Raw genomic sequence first — 19,907 nt, forward strand, 5'->3', positions numbered from 1 at the left:
CTTCTTGTTTTGATTTTGTAGGATGAACAATGTGAAACTTGCCACCTATATATGTATGTATGGATGAAACCATTGTATGTTTGTTGTTGGATATGTTGGCTAGCTATATATGTGTTTGGCGATAAAATTGCACATGCTAAGGTACACAAAGAATATACATGGAAAAATGAACTGTATATATATGCGCATGTTCTAAAGATGCCCATGCCCCATGTATATGTATGTGCTATGCTCATGCCGGTTCGATTAAACTAATACATCAAAATGCTACTAACGGCTTTTTGATGTATTAGCTAGCTCAAATTTTCTACGATGTGTACCTAAGGGAACAGTTGCACTGCATGGCTCATGCATAGCTGGGCACGTACAGATGCTTGGCAAAACTACCCACTTATTAGCACATGCATGCATTAAGCTTAGTACAGCTACATATTACTAGCATATGCACGCAACAAGATTTGATGCAGCTATCTAATAGTGTGTGCGAGATGGAGACTTGGTGCAAGACCTGGTTTGATCCTTACGTGGCTCCAATATTGCTACATCGGCATATGAAAAATACATACCCGAATACCCGTGGCGGCCGGAGACGGGTGTATACGTACCCGAATACCGGTCTAGTCAATACGCTTTGGAGATGCCTGAGCATTCGCACATTCAGAAAAGGAACCGGCCCACGTAACTAGGTATGGTTTGAGATAAGTATTTGTTTTTCTTGATGTGTGCAGACGTGTGCTTCAAGAAGAACAGCCGGATAAGCATCCATATGAGATAGATAGAAGGAATTTAAACGAACAAGACTGGAAGATCGGACGTTCCACCTATCACGCAGCAAGGGGTCGGGCTCCTGCCTATAAATAGAGCAGGCCCTGTGCAGCGCAGAAAGGGACGGGGATCGATCCACCATGCATCGGAGGGAACGGGGAAGCACCACTACAAAAAAAGACACATCCATGACATTTTGGGCCGAACGAATTTTTCCCTGTCATGCTTATGACACTTCTATGATGATAACTGTGACAAAATCCGGTATCATCATAGATGTGGTGGGGTCCTACTTCTATGACAAAAAATCATGACAGAATATGGGCTTTTCGTCCTGGGCGGGCCGGAGATGCAGCTGCATGACATTCTTTGGGCCGTCCATGACGGAAAAAACCGTGGTAGAAGCGAGGGCAAGGAAAATATCGGGGAGTTCCCGGTTACGGTGGGTGGTCGGGGGTCGAGCGATGCGCGTTTCTCTCGTACGTGTGTGCGAGGCGTTGGGCTCTAACTGAACCCGAGCGATTGCACTGCAGGCTACGCATTACTGAACCTGAGTGATCGATCGATCCCTTGTTGTTAACTGAACCCGAGTGATTTAACTGAAGCTGATCGAACATTGCTGCCTCCTTCCCTTGATAAACAGTGAGCGTTGTTGAGGGGGTTTGGATGAACAATTCCCGCTGGGGGGTTGGATGAACAGGACACCGTGATAGTAGAGGTCGTTGCCGCTGCATGAATAGTACCCCGATCGATCGAGCCGGTGGATGAACAGGACCCCGTGGAGGGCTGGATGAACATGACCCCGTGGAGGGCTGGATGAACAGGACCCCGTGGAGGGCTGGATGAACAGGACCCTGTGGAGGGTTGGTTGAACAGTAGCCGGTGGAGGGCTAGATGAACAGTAGCCCGTGGAGGGGTGGTTGAACAGGACCCTGTGGAGAGGGCTGGGTGAACAGTAGCTGGTGGAGGAGCGCACGGTGGAGGCTGGATGACAGGAGCCCGTGGATGAACAGTCGCAGGTGGAGGCTGGAGGAGGTCGACGGTGGATGAACAGGAGCCCGTGGAGGCTGGAGGAGGTCGACGGTGGAGATGAACAGTATCCCGTGGAGTCCCGTTTTGCGGTACGCCACACCCCTCCCGATGAACAGGACCCCCGTTTCGACCATCGCGCTCCAACACAAGTCCGTTTCCTCTGTTTTGCGGTACGCCACACCCCTCTCGATCAACAGGACCCCGTTTCGACCGTAGAAGGTCCGTTTCCTCCGTTTTGCGGTACGCCAGACCTCTCCCGATGAACAGGATCCCGTTTCGACCGTGGCCGGTCGAACACAAGGCCGTTTCCCCCTTCTATGGTACGCTAGGCCTTGTTTGCATCGTCTGTTCCATCCAAGCCGATTGGCTCCTGATGAATAGCACGCGTCCATTGCCTCCCGATAAACACGATGCATTCTGTTGCCTCCCCATGAACACGGCGACGACGCAGTTTCTCTGTTCCGACCTAGCCATGTACACGAGCCCTGGCCATACGTATGCGGGAGTAGGCGTTCGAGACCCCGCCCGTATGTACGTATGTGGCTGTATTTTCTTTCTTGCACCCTGGCCGTGTTGGGGGATCGTAGCAGAAATTTAAAATTCTCTATGCATCACCAAGATCAATCTATGGAGTAATCTAGCAACGAGAGGAAGGAGAGTGCATCTACATACCCTTGTAGATCGCTAAGAGGAAGCGTTGCAAGAACGCAGATGAAGGAGTCATACTCGTAGCGATTCAGATCACGGTTGATTCCGATCTAAGCGTCGAACCACGGCGCCTCCGCGTTCAACACACGTGCAGCCTGGTGACATCTCCCACACCTTGATCTAGCAAGGGGAGAAGGAGAGGTTAGGAAGACTCTGTCCAACAGCAGCACGACGGCGTGGTGGTGGTGGAGGAGCGCGGGACTCCAGCAGGGCTTCGCCAAGCACTACGAGAGACGAGGAGGGAGAGGGGTAGGGCTGCGCCAACAGGGAGATCGAATTGTGTGTTGGGCTGCCCCTTTGCCTCCACTTTATATAGGGGGAGAGGGAGGGCTGCGCCCCCACCTAGGGTTCCCACCCCAAGGGGTGCGGCAGCCCTAGATCCCATCTAGGGTGGCGGCCACAAGGGGGAGAGGGGGAGGCGCACCTAGGGTGGGCCTTAGGGCCCATTTGCCCTAGGATTTGCCCCCTTCCCCTCTTGGAGGCGCCTTGGGCCTTGGTGGGAGGCGCCCCAGCCCACCTAGGGACTGGTCCCTTCCCACTATTGGCCCATGTAGGCCTCCGAGGCTGGTGGCCCCACCTGGTGGACCCCCGGACCCCTCCGGTGGTCCCGGTACACTACCGGTGATGCCCGGAACACTTCCGGTGGCCAAAACCATACTTCCTATATATCAATCTTTACCTCCAGACCATTCCAGAACTCCTCGTGACATCCGGGACTCTGAACAACATTCGGTAACCGCGTACATACTTTCCCTATAACCCTAGCGTCATCGAACCTTAAGTGTGTAGACCCTACGGGCTCGGGAGTCATGCAGACATGGCCGAGACAACTCTCCGGTCAATAACCAACAGCGGGATCTGGATACCCATGTTGGCTCCCACATGCTCCACGATGATCTCATCGGATGAACCACGATGTCAAGGATTCAATCAATCCCGTATACAATTCCCTTTGTCTAGCGGTATACTTGCCCGAGATTCGATGGTCGGTATCCCGATACCTTGTTCAATCTCGTTACCGGCAAGTCTCTTTACTCGTTCCGTAACACATCATCCCGTGATCAACTCCTTGGTCACATTGTGCACATTATGATGATGTCCTACCGAGTGGGCCCAGAGATACCTCTCCGTTACACGGAGTGACAAATCCCAGTCTCGATTCGTGCCAACCAAATAGACACTTTCAGAGATACCCGTAGTGTACCTTTATAGCCACCGAGTTACATTGTGACGTTTGGCACACCCAAAGCACTCCTACGGTATCCAGGAGTTGCACAATCCCATGGTCTAAGGAAATGATACTTGACATTAGAAAAGCTTTAGCAAACGAACTACACGATCTTGTGCTAGGCTTAGGATTGGGTCTTGTCCATCACATCATTCTCCTAATGATGTGATCCTGTTATCAATGACATCCAATGTCCATGGTCAGGAAACCGTAACCATCTATTGATCAACGAGCTAGTCAACTAGAGGCTTACTAGGGACATGGTGTTGTCTATGTATCCACACATGTATCTGAGTTTCCTATCAATACAATTCTAGCATGGATAATAAACGATAATCATGAATAATGAAATATAATATAATAATAACTAATTTATTATTGCCTCTAGGGCATATGTCGGAGTAAATGACCACGGGTAGCCTAGCCGGCACCCCCTGGCTCTTCTGAAAAATTACGAGCCGATCCGGCCCTCAAGAATCCAAGACGTGGGGCCGCCTTCCCCTTGCCGGCTGTCTCCCAGGCCGGCTATCGGAAGGCGACCCGACTTTAACCCTCATGAAGAAAGCCGCGGGAGGGCCGGCTCCGAGAAGCCGGCCGCGAGAAGGCTGACTACAAGAAGCCGGCTCCCACAAAGCGGTCAAGATCGTACCCTCGAAGTCTGCATCCACATAACAGCGATGTGACGGGGCGTGGCTACAGTAAAGCCTGCCACTGCCGAATCCCGGAGCACGCCCGGCACAGTGCGCCGTACGGGTGGCCATGGCCCGTCCGGCACGGCACTGTTGCCACGTTGACCCTGATGTCATCCATGACGGGCTGCCAGTGCGGCCCACGGGCGGTGGGCCCCTTCGGGCAGAGAGACACCCGAAGGCGGCCAGGCCTCCCCCAGTCGGCCCAAGACAAAGCCGGCTCTCCATAACCGGCTTGCCACCTCCCTCGAAGGAGACGCCCCATTAAGGAGACAAGACGCGGTGAGGCTACAGCAATCACCCGCCGGACGGCGGCACTGTAGCCATGCCCACCTCGGCGAAGCCCTCGTCACCGGGATTGAGCAACAGTAACCAGCCACCAACAAGGCCCTGGATAATGGGACCTGCCTGTCGACCAAGGAGCCGGCAGCCGGCGGGCCCCAGCAGCCGGCGCAGAAGCCGGCGAGTGTAGACACAGACGGCTGGGCCCCACGCCCAGCCGGATTACCATTGTACCCCCGGGGGGTAGGCCTATATAAACCCCCCGGGACACCCATGCAAATGGTTGATCCAAGCTAGTTCTAGACACCACATAGAGAGGGGAGAAGGGCTAGCCGTGCTCTTCTTCTTCTTCTTCTTCTTCTCACAAACAGCTCAAGGAGCATCGTGTAGCTACTTGTTCATCTAGTGATCATGCGGAGACCCCACAGAGCAGCAGTAGGGGTGTTATCTCCACGGAGAGCCCCGAAGCTGGGTAAGATTCGCCGACGTGCATGTCTTCACCTCATCCCGTTTCCAGGCACCGGCGACGTCTTACTGGCTCCCACAATGATAAGCCACCCATTGGCATATGTCGCACCTACCACCCGACATTTGGCGCCCACCGTGGGGCCAGGTGCATCGTCGCCCGGAGACCTGTTCTGGATGGGAACCCTCTTCCTCCCCAGCGAGCGTAGCCAGCCCGGCACGCCCGATGGCGCTTGCCACGACGCGCTGCAAGGCGTCACCAACGTCTGCGCAGCGAGCGGCCTCGCCAACCTCCTTGACAAGACCCTCATCTCCGACGAGCTCGCCTTTGACGCGGGCACCGACCACCTCGTCAACCACCTCGGCCAGCTCCGCGTCTCCGGCGAGCCTACTGTGGACTTGGAGTCGGTTGGCTCCACTGATCCGATGCCTATCGACTCTGACACGGCCTCACTCGACACTTTCCCCACCGACGTCACGATCAACGACCCGCTTCCCCGGGGCGATGGCTGCGACGCTGTCACCACCGAGGTGATGATCATCGGCCACGGCGATGCTTCTGACGAGAGCGCCCACGATGCCCCGCATGCGGCGGTCCACGACTTGTCCATCCCCCTCCCGGCCGATGCCGATGCCAAAGCACTGGAGGCTCGCCGCCTCGCGGAGGGCCGAAAGTTGGCTTCCATGAGACGCCTCATTGAGGCCCACCGGCGCGAAGCCAACCGCGCCGCCTTTGGACACCGCCCCCAGGCGGGCCCAGCCGGGCCAGCGTTATCAGACAGCGCGGCGCTGTCGTCGCCGACATGCTAGGAGTCGACTGCCCAGTCTACGCCACTCCACTCGAGAACCTGCGTGCCGCCCAGGCGGCCGTAGACGAGCTAGACGGATTGGGGGCCGAAGAACTCCCCCACATGACCAGACGCATCCAGCAGCTAATCGATGCGGCCGCGCAGTGGCACGAAGCCGACACCCGCGCGGAGAGCCCTCCCCCATGCCGAGATCACGGCGCGACGTCCCGGACGCCAACTGCGGGTAAAACCCGCACGTGGCACGAGAAAGAGCCGGCTGCCAGCCGAAGCCGAACCCGAATCTCCATCGAGCGAGACGCAGAAGGCCATCCCCGGGCCGTGGAGTGGCGGGGCAACCCGCCTCTGCCTCGGCCTCGTGGGGAGAGATATCCCACCCCACCTCCTGTTGCGCATCCGACTCTCAGCGGCCGACTAGGTCGCCGCGAAGGGGTTGGCGAGAACGAGCCCGCCATCGGATCGACCGCCTAGCGCGATCCCTGGCGCTGGAAGAAGAAGATGTTGTCGGCCCGCCTTGCTTCGCCCCCCGCATCCGCGACGAGCCTTTCCCCAAAGGGTTCTCGCTCCCAAGAGACCGCCCAAGTACAACGGCTCCGTGAAGCCGGAAGATTGGTTGATCGACTACTCCACGGCGGTTAGTATAGCAAACGGCAACAGGCGCATTGCCGTGAAGTACGTGCCCCTCATGCTGCAAGGCACGGCGCGGACCTGGCTCAACAGCCTCAAGCCATACAGCATCAACAGCTGGCTAGACTTCACAGAAGCCTTCGTCCGCAACTTCACCAACACCTACAAGCGGGCTCCCAAGCCCAGACAGCTCTCCTTGTGTGTACAAGGCCCCGCTGAGTGCACTCGCGACTACCTCACGCGTTGGGCCGAGCTCCGCAACTCTTGCGAAGGGGTGCACGAGGTGCAAGCCATAGAATACTTCACTGCCGGGTGCCGAGAAGGCACCCTCCTCAAGCACAAGCTTCTCTGCGACGAGCCGACTACCCTCGACGAGCTTCTGGACATAGCGGACAAGTACGCCACCGCCGACTCCTCAATGAAGACCGAGCTCCGGGTAGACGCGTCAGGGAAAGTACTCAACCCGGCGCCCATGACGCCGGCTGGGGACTCCGGCCGACGCCCACACCAGAATGACCACAAGCGCAAGGGCCCCGTGCCGCCCTCCACCAGTCGGCAGGTGGCCACAGTCGAAGACGAGTAGCCCGAAGGGCAGCCCGCACCCAAGAAGCAGAGGGGCGGCAAGCCGGCTTGGCAGCCGGCCTTCTCCTACGAGCAAACTCTCGACGCCCCATGCAAGTTCCACAGCGGCGCGAAGCCGTCCAACCACACAACCCGGAAGTGCCACTGGCTCACCCGAATCTCCAAAGGCGAAGGGCTCACACCGCCTCCGCCTGCCGGTCCGCCGCCTCCGGTTCTGCCGCCGCCGACCTCTCGGCCTGCAGTCAGAGCCGTGCACGATGAGGTCCCCGACGAGCATGCCGCTTATATCGTCTTTACAAGCCAGCCCGAAGACCGGCGCAGCAAACGCCGAGAGCACCAGGAAGTCAGCATGGTCGCTGCCAACCCCGCCGAGCACATGCACTGGTCAGAAAAACCTATCAGCTGGAGTCGGGCCGACCACCCAGAGGTGATGCCATCTCCCGGCTCTTATGCGTTGGTTTTGGATGCCACCCTTGCAATGGATAGACGCGCCGCCCGTTTCTCCCACGTGCTGATAGACGGCGGGAGCAGCATCAACATCCTGTACCGTGACACCCTGGAGAAGCTGAACGTCAAGACGAAGCAACTCATGCCTACTCGGACTGTGTTCCATGGCATCGTACCCAGCCTGTCCTGCGCCCCCATTGGCAAGATCAAGATTGACGTACTTTTTGGGGACAAGGAGCATTTCCACCGGGAAGCGATCTGGTTTGAAGTGGTGGACCTGGAGAGCCCCTACCATGCATTGCTTGGCCGACCTGCCTTGGCCAGGTTCATGGCTGTTCCCCACTATGCTCACCTCAAAATGAAGATGCCGAGCACCAAGGGCGTCATCACCATAGCCGGCGATTACAAGAAATCTTCCGAGTGCGCAGCAGCCAGCAGCCGGCTGGCCGAGTACCTTGTGATTGCCAAAGAAAAGAAGATGTTGGACCGAGTTGTGGCCATGGCCGGCAAACAGTCGGCCTTTTCCCCCGATCCCAAGGAGTATGATGCCCAAGGATCTTTCCAGCCGACCAAGGAGACGAAGAAGATACCTCTTGACCCCGAGCACCCAGAGAGGTTTGCCGTCATCGGGGCAAACCTAAACAGCAAATAGGAAGGCGAGCTCGCCGATTTCCTCCGTGAGAATCGGGACATCTTTGCATGGTCCCCCAAGGACATGCCGGGTGTTCCGAAGGAATTCGCCGAGCACAAGCTACACGTCCGAGAAGACGCAAAACCAGTCAAACAACCCCTCCGCCGACTGTCGGAGGAGAAAAGAAGGATTGTAGGAGAAGAGATAGCCTGGCTTCTGGCAGCCGGCTTCATTATGGAAGTTTTCTTTCCAGAGTGGCTCGCCAACCCGGTCCTCGTGCTAAAGAAGAACAACAAGTGGCGCATGTGCATAGACTACACGAGCCTCAACAAGGCTTGCCCCAAAGATCCCTTTGCCCTTCCGAGGATTGATCAGGTGATAGACTCCACGGCCGGATGCGAGCTGTTGAGTTTCTTGGATGCTTACTCAGGATACCACCAGATAAAGTTAGATTCGGCAGACCGCCTGAAGACCGCCTTCATCACGCCATTCGGAGCCTTCTGCTACCTGACTATGACATTTGGCTTAAGAAATGCCGGTGCCACTTTTCAGCGTTGCATGCAGAAGTGCCTCCTCAAGCAGCTCGGCAGAAATGCCCATGTCTACATAGACGACATTGTGGTGAAGACGGAGAAGCGCGGCACCTTGCTGGAAGACCTCAAGGAAACATTTGAGAACCTGCGCAGTTCCAAATCAAGCTCAACCCTGAGAAATGCGTGTTCGGAGTGCCAGCCGGCCAGCTCCTAGGCTTCCTGGTCTCCGAACGTGGCATCGAATGCAACCCAGTAAAGATCAAGGCCATTGAGAGAATGGCGATTCCCACCAAACTTCGAGACGTCCAGAAGTTCACCGGATGCTTGGCCTCCCTGAACCGCTTCATCAGCCGGCTCGGAGAGAAAGCTCTCCCCCTCTACCGCCTCATGAAGAAGACCACTCACTTCGAGTGGAATGACCAAGCCGACCAAGCTTTTCACGAGCTGAAGAAGATGCTGGCCACGCCGCCTGTCCTGGCGGCGCCGACTGAGAAAGAGCCCATGCTCCTCTAAATTGCCGCAACCAGCCGGGTGGTCAGCATCGTCATCGTAGTCCAACGCCCAGAAGAGGGCCGAGCCCAGCCGGTCCAGAGGCCGGTGTACTATTTGAGCGAGGTGCTGTCTACCTCGAAGCAGAACTACCCGCACTACCAGAAGATGTGCTACGGCGTGTACTTCGCCGCCAAGAAGCTGAAGCCCTACTTCCAAGAGCACCCCATCACGGTTGTATGCACCGCCCCGCTGGCCGAGATCATAGGCAGCCGGATGCATCCGGCCGGGTGGCGAAATGGGCCATCGAGCTGGCCCCCTACACGATCTTCTACCAGCCTCGCACCACCATCAAGTCCCAAGCATTGGCCGACTTCCTCGTCGACTGGGTCGAGACCCAGTACCTACCGCCAGCTCCCGACTCCACTCATTGGCGCATGCACTTCGATGGGTACAAGATGCGCACCGGCTTGGGAGCCGGCGTCATCCTCACCTCTCCCAAAGGCGACAAGCTTAGATACACGCTACAAATTCACTTTGCCACCTCCAACAATGTGGCCGAGTACGAGGCGCTCATACACGGGCTCCGGCTTGCCAAAGAACTCGGCATTTGCTGGATCCTATGTTATGGCGACTCGGACTTGGTGGTCCAGCAATCATCCGGCGACTGGGATGCCAAGGACGCAAATATGGAAAGCTACCGCTTCCTCGTTCAGTAGATCAGTGGGTACTTTGAAGGATGCGAGTTCCTCCACGTACCACGAGCCAACAACGAGCCAGCTGATGCCCTGGCTCGAATAGGCTCCACTCGGCAAGCAATACCAACCGGTGTCTCTCTACAACGCCTCCTCAAGCCGTCTATCAAGCCGTCTCCAGAGTCCGATTCCATCTTCGTGCCGCCTGACCCCGATACAGCCGGGTCCGGCTCAAAGAACCAAGCGGGTGACCCAGGAACTTCGATAGTTGGCCCGGGACATCAGCAGGTGGCTCAGGGACTTCCGTAGTTACGCCCGACCCGGGGACTGCCACACCCGGCTCGGGGACTGCGGTAGTCGGCCCGGAGGCTGCACCAACACAATAGGCAGCGGCCGACTCCAGCATTTCACCACCCAGCCCGCCCGCCCTGGTCGCAGTAGCCGTGTTGGCCCTAGAAGAAGTCGCAGCTCCATCATGGGCTCAGTCCATCCTCAACTTCCTAATAAACCAAGATCTGCCGGCTGATGGAACAGAGGCAAGACAAGTCCAACGCCGAGCCGGAGCATACACAGTCGTCAACAGAGAGCTCGTCAAGCGCAGTGTCACTGGAGTCCTCCAGCGATGCATCGAGCAAGAGAAGGGCATTGCAATCCTCAGAGACATCCACCAAGGAGAATGCGACCACCATGCGGCCTCAAGATCACTCATCGCCAAAGCTTTCCGCCATGGTTTCTTTTGGCCGACTGCTTTGGATGACGCCAAGGAGTTAGTTAAACATTGCAAAGGGTGCCAACTCTTCAGCTCCAAGCAACACATGCCAACTTCTGCACTCAAGACCATTCCCCTCACTTGGCCCTTCGTCGTTTGGGGACTGGACATGGTGGGCCCATTCAAGACGGCGCGCAGCGGCATGACACATCTGCTTGTCACTGTGGACAAATTCACCAAATGGATTGAGGCAAAGCCGATCTAGAAGCTGAATGGGCCGACTGCCGTGACATTTATCGCAGAAATAACAACTCGGTACGGCGTGCCACACAGCATCATCACCGACAATGGCACGAATCTCGCCAAGGGAGCCTTGGCACGTTTCTGCGCGACGCAGGGCATCCGGTTGGACTTAGCGTCCGTTGCCCACCCACAGTCAAATGGCCAGGTCGAGTGAGCCAACGGCCTCATCCTTTCTGGCATCAAGCCCCGACTGGTCGTACCACTGGAGCGTTCGGCCGGCTGTTAGCTCGATGAGCTGCCAGCCATCCTCTGGAGTCTGCTCACTACCCCAAACAAGTCAACCGGCTTCACTCCTTTCTTCCTCGTGTATGGTGCCGAGGCGGTCATCCCAACTGACATCGAGTTCGACTCGCCTCGGGTAACCATGTACACGGAGGCAGAGGCCAAGGAAGCACGAGAAGACTGCGTCGACCTGCTGCAAGAAGGCCGGCTATTAGCCCTCAGCCGGTCCGCCATCTATCAGCAGGGCCCGCGCCGCTACCACAGCCGGAAGGTCAAGCCCAGATCCTTCCAAGAGGGCGATCTTGTGCTCCGGCTGATCCAGCGAACAGCCGGCCAGCACAAGCTCTCGGCCCCTTGGGAGGGCCCCTTCGTCATCAGCAGAGCTTTAGGCAATGACTCCTACTACCTGATCGACGCGCAGAAGCCGAAGGCACGAAAGAGAGACGACTCCGGCAAGGAGTCGGAACGACCATGGAACGCCAACCTCCTTCGAAGATTTTACAGTTGAAATGCAGTATGTATCACACTAACTTTTGTACTAAGTACGAGACAATAGGCCCCCCGAGGAGAGCTCGGGGACTGCCATCTTTTATCTATAAATTAAGAGTATTATGCTTATGACCTTGTCATTACATTTACTTTTTTCGTCCGGCACCGGGTTCGACTAGTCGGCCCGGGGACTGGCCGCCTGGAGTTATATTAGAAGTCCTACCCGCGGTCAAACAAGTAGTGTGCTGGCACCCAAGCCTTCTCTTGCCAAAAGTCGCAGTTCGTAGAACCGGCTGTCCGGCTGACAAGAGTTAAAGGCAGGAAAGGACGCCCACACAAAAAACGGATAGGGACTAACGGACTAATATAACAAAAGCCGATTTTTCTCCCACCACCGACCGACTACCAGAGTAGCCGGCCGGCCGGCTTCCATTCGCCTCGCTTCAATCTAAGAAAGCTCGAGTACTTGCCTTCCCAAAAGGGGAAGGCGGCAAAGGAAACAGCCTAAGGATAAAAAGCATACACGAATGGAAACCAAACACGCACACGATCATATTTACACAAAAGACCTTCAAAAGGCCAGCATTCAACATAATCCGGATACACCCCCAATGGGTGGAACTGCGCAAGTTTAATAAAAATTGTTCAAAGGGTAACAAGCAGGAAAAGCAAGGACGGCAGATTAAGCCAGGGGAGCGACTGGCGAGTCGGGCAGGTCGGTGGAGACGGCAGTGCCGGCTGGAGGAGTGGCCGGCTGGCGAACCTCGGCATGATCACCGCCTCCCGCAGAGGGCGCGCTAGCACGCGCCTCGTTGCTGGAAGCACGGTCAGGCTGAGGCTGGCTGGCCGCTTCACCGGCCGGCTCAACGTCTTCGCCTTCCTCTCATTCGTCGTCTTCACCTTCATCGCTGGAGGTGATCTCCTCTGCCGAGTCCTCACCCGCTGCCGGGTCCAGCCCGAACCACTCCTCCGGCTGGGCAACGCCGTCGTCATTTATTTCAGGAGCGAAGACGCTGATGTCAGTGCACTCGGCGATCGTCGAAGCACGCTGAGCGATAGCCGGCCGCACCTCCTCCATCTCCTCGTCGGCCTCCAGCCGCCAGGTGCGCAGCTGGTCCAGGTTCAGCCCCGGATACCAGGCTCGGACGAACTCCAGCGCCCGCCCAGCCCCAAGCCGGGCCGCCGATGCCATCCAGGCCTCGAAGCGGCTAACCGCAACCACCAGCCAGTCGGCAGTCCGACTCGGGGTGTGGGGAATCGTCTCACCTGGCCAGAGGGCAGCCAACACCTGCGCCCCGGCGCGCTGGAGGCGGCGGAGCATACGGTGAGCCAGCTGCAGCCGGGCTTGGACCGCCAAGAGTTGCTCCTCAAGCGTCCGGCTCGTGTCCGGCGCGATTTTAGCCCCCGCGTGCCGGCGCGCCTCGCGATGGGCCTCGATGGTTTGGGTGGCGAAGACGGAGTAGCCGGGAAAGTAGTCTGCGCAGAGAACAAAAAGCAGCACAAGTCAGAACACAAATCAGGGGGGCAGGGGTAAGCAAGGAGTGAGGAAGGCGGCTTACCATAGATCAGATCCTCGATACGATCGAAGCCCTCGCTCAGTGCTTGTTTTGCCTCAGCCCAGCCCGCCGCTTCGGTCTTGAACTCGGCCTTCAGGGCGTCCTCGCTGTCCTACGCCTTCTTCAGGGCCGCCTTGTGGCTCTCCTCCTGGTCGGCCAACTTCTTGGCCAGGCGGTCACGCTCCAGGACCAAGGCGTTGTACTCAGCTTCCTTGGCGCGAAGGGCGGCCTGGGCCCCGCTGAGCTGCCCCCTCAAGTCGGCATTGGCTCCTGCAAGCATGAAGACAAAGGAAAATCAATAAGGAAGAAGTCGTCAAGGAAGATATGACCCGACTGCTCAGTAGTCGGCCCGAATCTCGGGGACTACACCCAGTGGGTGTGCTGACGCGCCCCCACAGGAGATGAACGAAACAAAGCACGCACTCCGGCTGCTGGTCAGGTCTTCGGTTCTCCGGCCCAGCTCCTGTGCCTGGGAGTTGAAGGCAGCAGCACGGAGATTATGATACTCCTGGAAGATCAGACAGGAGGCGAGAATAAGATAGTTGTCAGGACCTAGTAAGTTCCAAGCCGCCTGCGCAGCAGCCGACTCGGAACTCGGGGACTACACCCAGTGGGTGCGCTGACGCGCCCCCACGGAAGAAAATCAAAAGAGCAAAACAAACAAGGCCAGAAGACTCACCCGGATGACATCCCGCGTCGCGAGGAACTCTTGGGTGTATCGCTGCAGCGAGGCGGCTTGGGCTTGAAGCCGGTTCCGGACCTCCTGGGCCGCCGCATTCAGCTCGCCCGTCCCCCCATTGGGAGTCCACTCGGACGTGCTAACGCTGGCCGCCTCCATGGCCTCCGCCGTCTGGCTGGCGCTCGCAGCTCGGTGCGGCTCCGGCGCGGAGGTGCCTCCCCCTGCGCGCTGGCGCAATGCCGGCTGCACCTCGAGGCTGGCCCCTACCTCCGGCTCGCCCCCGACCGGCTGCTCTGGCACCGCGGCTGATTGGCCGCTTTGGCCCGCCCCAGTCGGCGCCATCTGCGGCGCCCCCTCCACGAAGACCACGTGGTCCTCCCTCCTCTCCATCACCGGCGGGTCTTGGTCGACCTCCTCCGACGGGGGCACGGGGATGTCGGGGGCCACGGCGCGGAGGGGAACGACGAGCAGCGGAGGCTGGTTGTGCGAGGCCTCCGCCTCCGTCTCCGCGGCTGCCGCCTCCGCCCGGGCCTTGGCCGCCGCATCGGCCTGCTCCTTCGCCGCCTGGGCGGTCCTTCGCTCCGACGCCTCCCGCTCCTCCCGCGCCTCCCGTGTGTTCCGCTCCGTGGCCTCCCTAAGGTCGGCGCGGGGATCCATGCGACGGGAGCCGGAGGACCCTCCAGTCGGCCCGACTACGAAGCCGCCAGGACCTCGCTCAAGGGAGAGCGGTGCCCTGCCCGGCGAGCAAAGAAAGGTTCAGAAGAGCTTCAATCGAAAAGGACAATATATATATATATATAAAAGACGTTTGACGACTTACGCCGAGATCGCCTGCGGCTGTTTCACCGCCTTGCGGAAGCGGGCCGCCTTCACGGCCGCCTCATCCCACTTGGTCGCTGCCGTGGAAGCCTTGGATTTCTTCGGCCGGCTGCCGAAGAAGGTCGACGTGGCCCGACGCTTCTGCGCGCCGCCACGGGCAGCCGACGCGGTAGACGGGCCCGCGCCTTGATGATCAAGTGCCGGCTGGCGGTGCGGGGCGGCTTCGACCTCGTCATCGCCCGGCCAGTCCTCGAAGCCGGCTCCGGGCCCGGTGCCTCCTGCCTCGTCGCCTTCCCCCATGATGGTGTCTTCCATGGCGGCCGCTCCCAGGTCCGGATCGTCGGCGTTGTCCACCGTGCGGTCGGGGAGGAGCTGGCGCTCTACCCCTGCGGCCCCGGCCGTCGGCAGAAGAAAAGGGTTCTGCTAAGGGCAAACCAACTGATCAGAGGTCGGATATCATGAGGCCGGCTACAAAAAGGAAGAAAAGAAGAAAAACTTACGGCAGGCGGAGGGTTGGCGCGAGAATACGGCCCCTTGCCGTATCGCCAATCCTCGGTGAGCTTGCAGTTGGGGATGTAGTTCACCATGTAAGACACCTCTGCATGAGGCATCTCCCTGGTGCTCAGCCGGCACGGGTCAAAGCGGCCGCTCATCTGGCAAATCATGTGAGGCCGGCCTTGGAGCGGAAGTACTCGACGCTCCACGAAGTGTAGGATCGAAAGTATGTCTAGAGGGGGGTGATTAGACTACTTGACCAAATAAAAACTTAACCTTTCCCAATTTTAGTTCTTGGCAGATTTTAGCTATTGTAGGACAAGTCAAGCAATCATCACACAATTCAAGCAAGCATGCAAAGAGTATATTGGCAGCGGAAAGTAAAGCATGCAACTTGCAAGAATGTAAAGGGAAGGGTTTGGAGAATTCAAACGCAATTGGAGACACGGATGTTTTTCCCGTGGTTCGGATAGGTGGTGCTATCCTACATCCACGTTGATGGAGACTTCAACCCACAAAGGGTAACGGTTGCGCGAGTCCACGAAGGGATCCACCCACAAAGGGTAACGGTTGCGCGAGTCCACGGAGGGCTCCACCCACGAAGGGTCCACGAAGAAGCAACCACCCACAAAGGGTCCACGAAGAAGGAACCTTGTCTTTCCCACCATGGCCATCGCCCACACAGGACTTGCCTCACTAGCGGTAGATCTTCACGAAGTAGGCGATCTCCTTGCCCTTACAAACTCCTTGGTTCAACTCCACAATCTTGTCGGAGGCTCCCAAGTGACACCTAGCCAATCTAGGAGACACCACTCTCCAAGAAGTAACAAAGGGTGTGTAGGTAATGAACTCCTTGCTCTTGTGCTTCAAATGATAGTCTCCCCAACACTCAACTCTCTCTCATAGGATTAGGATTTTGTGGAAAGAAGATTTTAGTGCAAAGCAACTTGGGAAGGCTAGAGATCAAGATTCATATGCTAGGAATGGAATATCTTGGTCTCAACACATGAGTAGGTGGTTCTCTCTCAGAACATATGAGTTGGAATTGTGTATGTGTTCTGATGGCTCTCTTTTTGAATGAAGAGGAGGTGGAGGGGTATATATAGCCTCCACACAAAATCCAACCGTTACACACAGTTTTCCAATCACGGTGGGACCGAATCAACAAACTCGGTCGGACCGAAAAGGTAAACCTAGTGACCGTTAGAGATTTTCGATGGGACTGACATGCAACTCGATAGGACCGATATGGTTAGGGTTTGGGCATAACGTAATCTCGGTGAGACCGATTACACAAACTCGGTGAGACCGAATTTGGTAATTAGCTAACCAGAGAGTTGGTCAGGCAAACTCGGTGGGACCGATTTGCTCTTTCGGTGAGACCGAAAAGTTACAAAAAGGAAACACTGAATTTACATTGCAATCTCGGTGGGACCGATTCGCTCTTTCGGTGAGACCGAAAAGTTACGAAAGGGAAACAGAGAGTTTGCAACTCCATCTCGGTGAACCAAGATCCCTATCGGTAGAACTGAATTGCTAGGGTTTGGCAGTGGCTTATGACAAGTGAAACTCGGTGGCGCCGGATAGAAAGAATCGGTAGGACCGAGTTTGGCTTAGGGTTTAGGTCATAAGTGGATATGGGAAAGTAGTTGAGGGTTTTGGAGCATATCACTAAGCACATGAAGCAAGAGGCTCATTAAGCAACACCCCATCCCTCCTTGATAGTATTGGCTTTTCCTAAAGACTCAATGTGATCTTGGATCACTAAAATATAAAATGAAGAGTCTTGAGCTTTTGAGCTTGAGCCAATCCTTTGTCCTTAGCATTTTGAGGGTTCCACTTTCACATCCATGCCATGCCAATCATTGAGCTTTCCTGAAATAATCATCTTGGAATAGCATTAGCTCAATGAGCTATATGCTGTTATGAATTACCAAAACCACCTAGGGATAGTCGCACTTTCAATCTCCCCCTTTTTGGTAATTGATGACAACATATAGATCAAAGCTTCGACAAATGATAATAAGCATGAAATATATCGCCGCTTTGAGAAGTATGTGATAAGTAAGAGCTCCTCCTAAATTTGTGCATATTTAAAATTTGCTTTGGACTGCAAATGCACAAGGAGTTAGAGTCATGGGTTACTCTTCCATGTCACATACATCTTGGTGGAGCGCTTAAAATGATAAGAATGAAATACATGCACTCATCACCAAGAATAGTGAATGATCACATAAGATAGATAAGATAATAGCATTAAGCAAACATTAAGTGTAGCTTATGATCAAACACATGATCATCAATGTCTCACAGATAATGATGTAGTATCTCAAGCACTCAAAAGCAAACAAAGTTCGAAAAACCACCAAATAAAGCAAGAGAGAAAAAAGCAACACACTCTCTCTCGAAGCCTATGATCTATACATTTTTCTCCCCCTTTGGCAACAAGTTACCAAAAAGTTCCTAGAAAATGCATAGTGCTAGATCGACGCTCAGGCTTGATCTTCAGGTGGTGGTGGAGTCCGGATCACTCCAAGGACGAAGGCTTCTGTAGATGCTAAAGTAGACGCTGGAGTTGGAGCTGAAGTAGATGCTGGAGCTGGTGGAACTGAGGCTATAGCTGGTGCAGAAGTGGTGGCTCTGGTGTCAGCAACTGGCACTGCAGACGACCTCGGACCTCGTGGCACTCTGGCAAAGGCATCAGTTGTAGTCCTGCCTCTCCTCTCCTGCATGTCATCTTGGAGCTGCTCCACTGCAGTCTGAATCTCTATCACCTTGACATCCAAGTCATAGAACTTTTGTTCCATGATTCTCTCTAGGCTTGCCTGGTTCTGAGTTAGGGTGGCTAGTCCTTTCTCAATCCGCAGGGTGGATGCAATTAGGTAACCAAGCTGCTCTTGTTTGGTTTTCAAGAAATACTCAGATGCCTCCTCTTGAGTTGGCATCTTGGCAGCTTTCTCCTTCCTTGCCTTCTCCTTCTTTGCTTGTGCTTGTGCAGACGATGGTTCATTCTCAGTCATGACCACTTGATTATTCTCAAAATCTGGACGGATGGGCAGGTGTTCCTTGTCCAATAAGTATATGCCCGTGCCCATCTTGGAGTTAATGAGCTCCTGAATTTGAGGGGCATATCCACAGCTCCTCTTCTGATCAGCTGCTGTCCTCTTGATAGTTTCCACTATGAGGCTCATGACCTTGAATTTCCGAGGCACATCAAATACATGTAGCAAGTTGATCGCATGGCCTCTGATCATCTTGTGATCACCTGACTTGGGCAACAGGGTGTGCCTCAAAATCCAATTGATTGTAGGCAGACCTGACAGAAGATAATGCACTGAGCCAAATTTGAAAGTGTCAAGTGCTTCATTTGGAATCTCCTTGTACATGTTTGACATTGAGTTATGATCCATCTTTTTCTTGGCATAAATGTCCAAATCATCTGCTTGCTCCTCTGGGGCATTGATGAGCTGTGCCCATTCAGCAACTGTAGATTGGTACCTCGTACCCTCAGACATCCATGTGATCCTCCCATCTGGATAAAAATGTGCTGTGGAGTAGAACTGCATTATAAACTCCTCATTCCACTTTGTGAGCTTCTGCCCAACAAAGTCTGCAACTCCACAAGCACTAAAGCTGTCATACACTCCAGGGTAGTGTTCCTCATTTTCCTTCATGTAGGTCCAGTCGACCCATCTCATGTCACAAACAATGGGCTTCTTATCTAGCAGCACTGTCTCATAGAAGTCCTGCTGTTCCTTGGTGTGAAATCTATAGTCCATAGCAGTCCTTCTCCTTGAAGCATACGGATCTGCTTCTCTCCACTTCCTGAGCCCTGAATCTCTCATGAGTTTCATATCCTCAGCCACAGGATGAGCATCATTGTGGTCTGGGATCTTGGGCTTGAGCTTTCTCAGAACATTCTCTTCCTCTTCTTCTGCAGCTTCAGGCACTGGGGCCTTGTTCTTCTCAGCTGCAGGTATGCTCCTTGTATTTCTCTTTGGTGCAGACTTGGGCTTGGAGGCAGCTTTGGGTGCTTCTTTGGGCTTAGATGCAGCAGCCCCTGTCCTGATAGCATCACCCATAAGCTTAGGTGCCTTAGGTGCTGGTGCAGCAACCTCTTCTTCCTCTTCCTCTTCCTCTTCCATGATGGAAGCCTTTCCAAGCACTCTGGCTACGGTCTTCTTGACCCTTTCCTTCCTCTTCTTGCCTTCAGCAGCAACTGGCTCTATGGGAGTGGGCTTCTCAGAAATCTTGGTTGAAGCTCTGGCCTTTGGCATAGGCTGCCTGCCTGCTGGCCTTTTGATTTTCAATCCTGGCTTTGTGCCTTGAGCTGGCTCAACTCTCTTTGATGTGGCTTCCTCTTCTGCCACATAGTCTTCATCCTCAGAATCTGAAGTTCTTTTCTTCCTCTGTCTGGTGGCAGCTTTTGGCAGATTGCTAGGGGTGCTCCTGCTGCCATCATCTGAAGAACTTGAGGGACTAGTGCCCTCACTCATCTGCACTTGCTCTTCTGACATGTTCTGGCTATCACTTTGGTCTGACATGATGAACAAGCTGACTGCTGACCCTGTGAATAGTTTATAGATGAGGTAGAATAGATGAGCATCACAAAATGCAGAGATTTTTGCAAAAGAATGATCCAAAAACTTAGTTTTA

This window comes from Triticum urartu, chromosome 3 (genome assembly GCF_003073215.2).
Source record: "Triticum urartu cultivar G1812 chromosome 3, Tu2.1, whole genome shotgun sequence".
In the NCBI taxonomy this organism is placed as follows: Eukaryota; Viridiplantae; Streptophyta; class Magnoliopsida; order Poales; family Poaceae; genus Triticum; species Triticum urartu.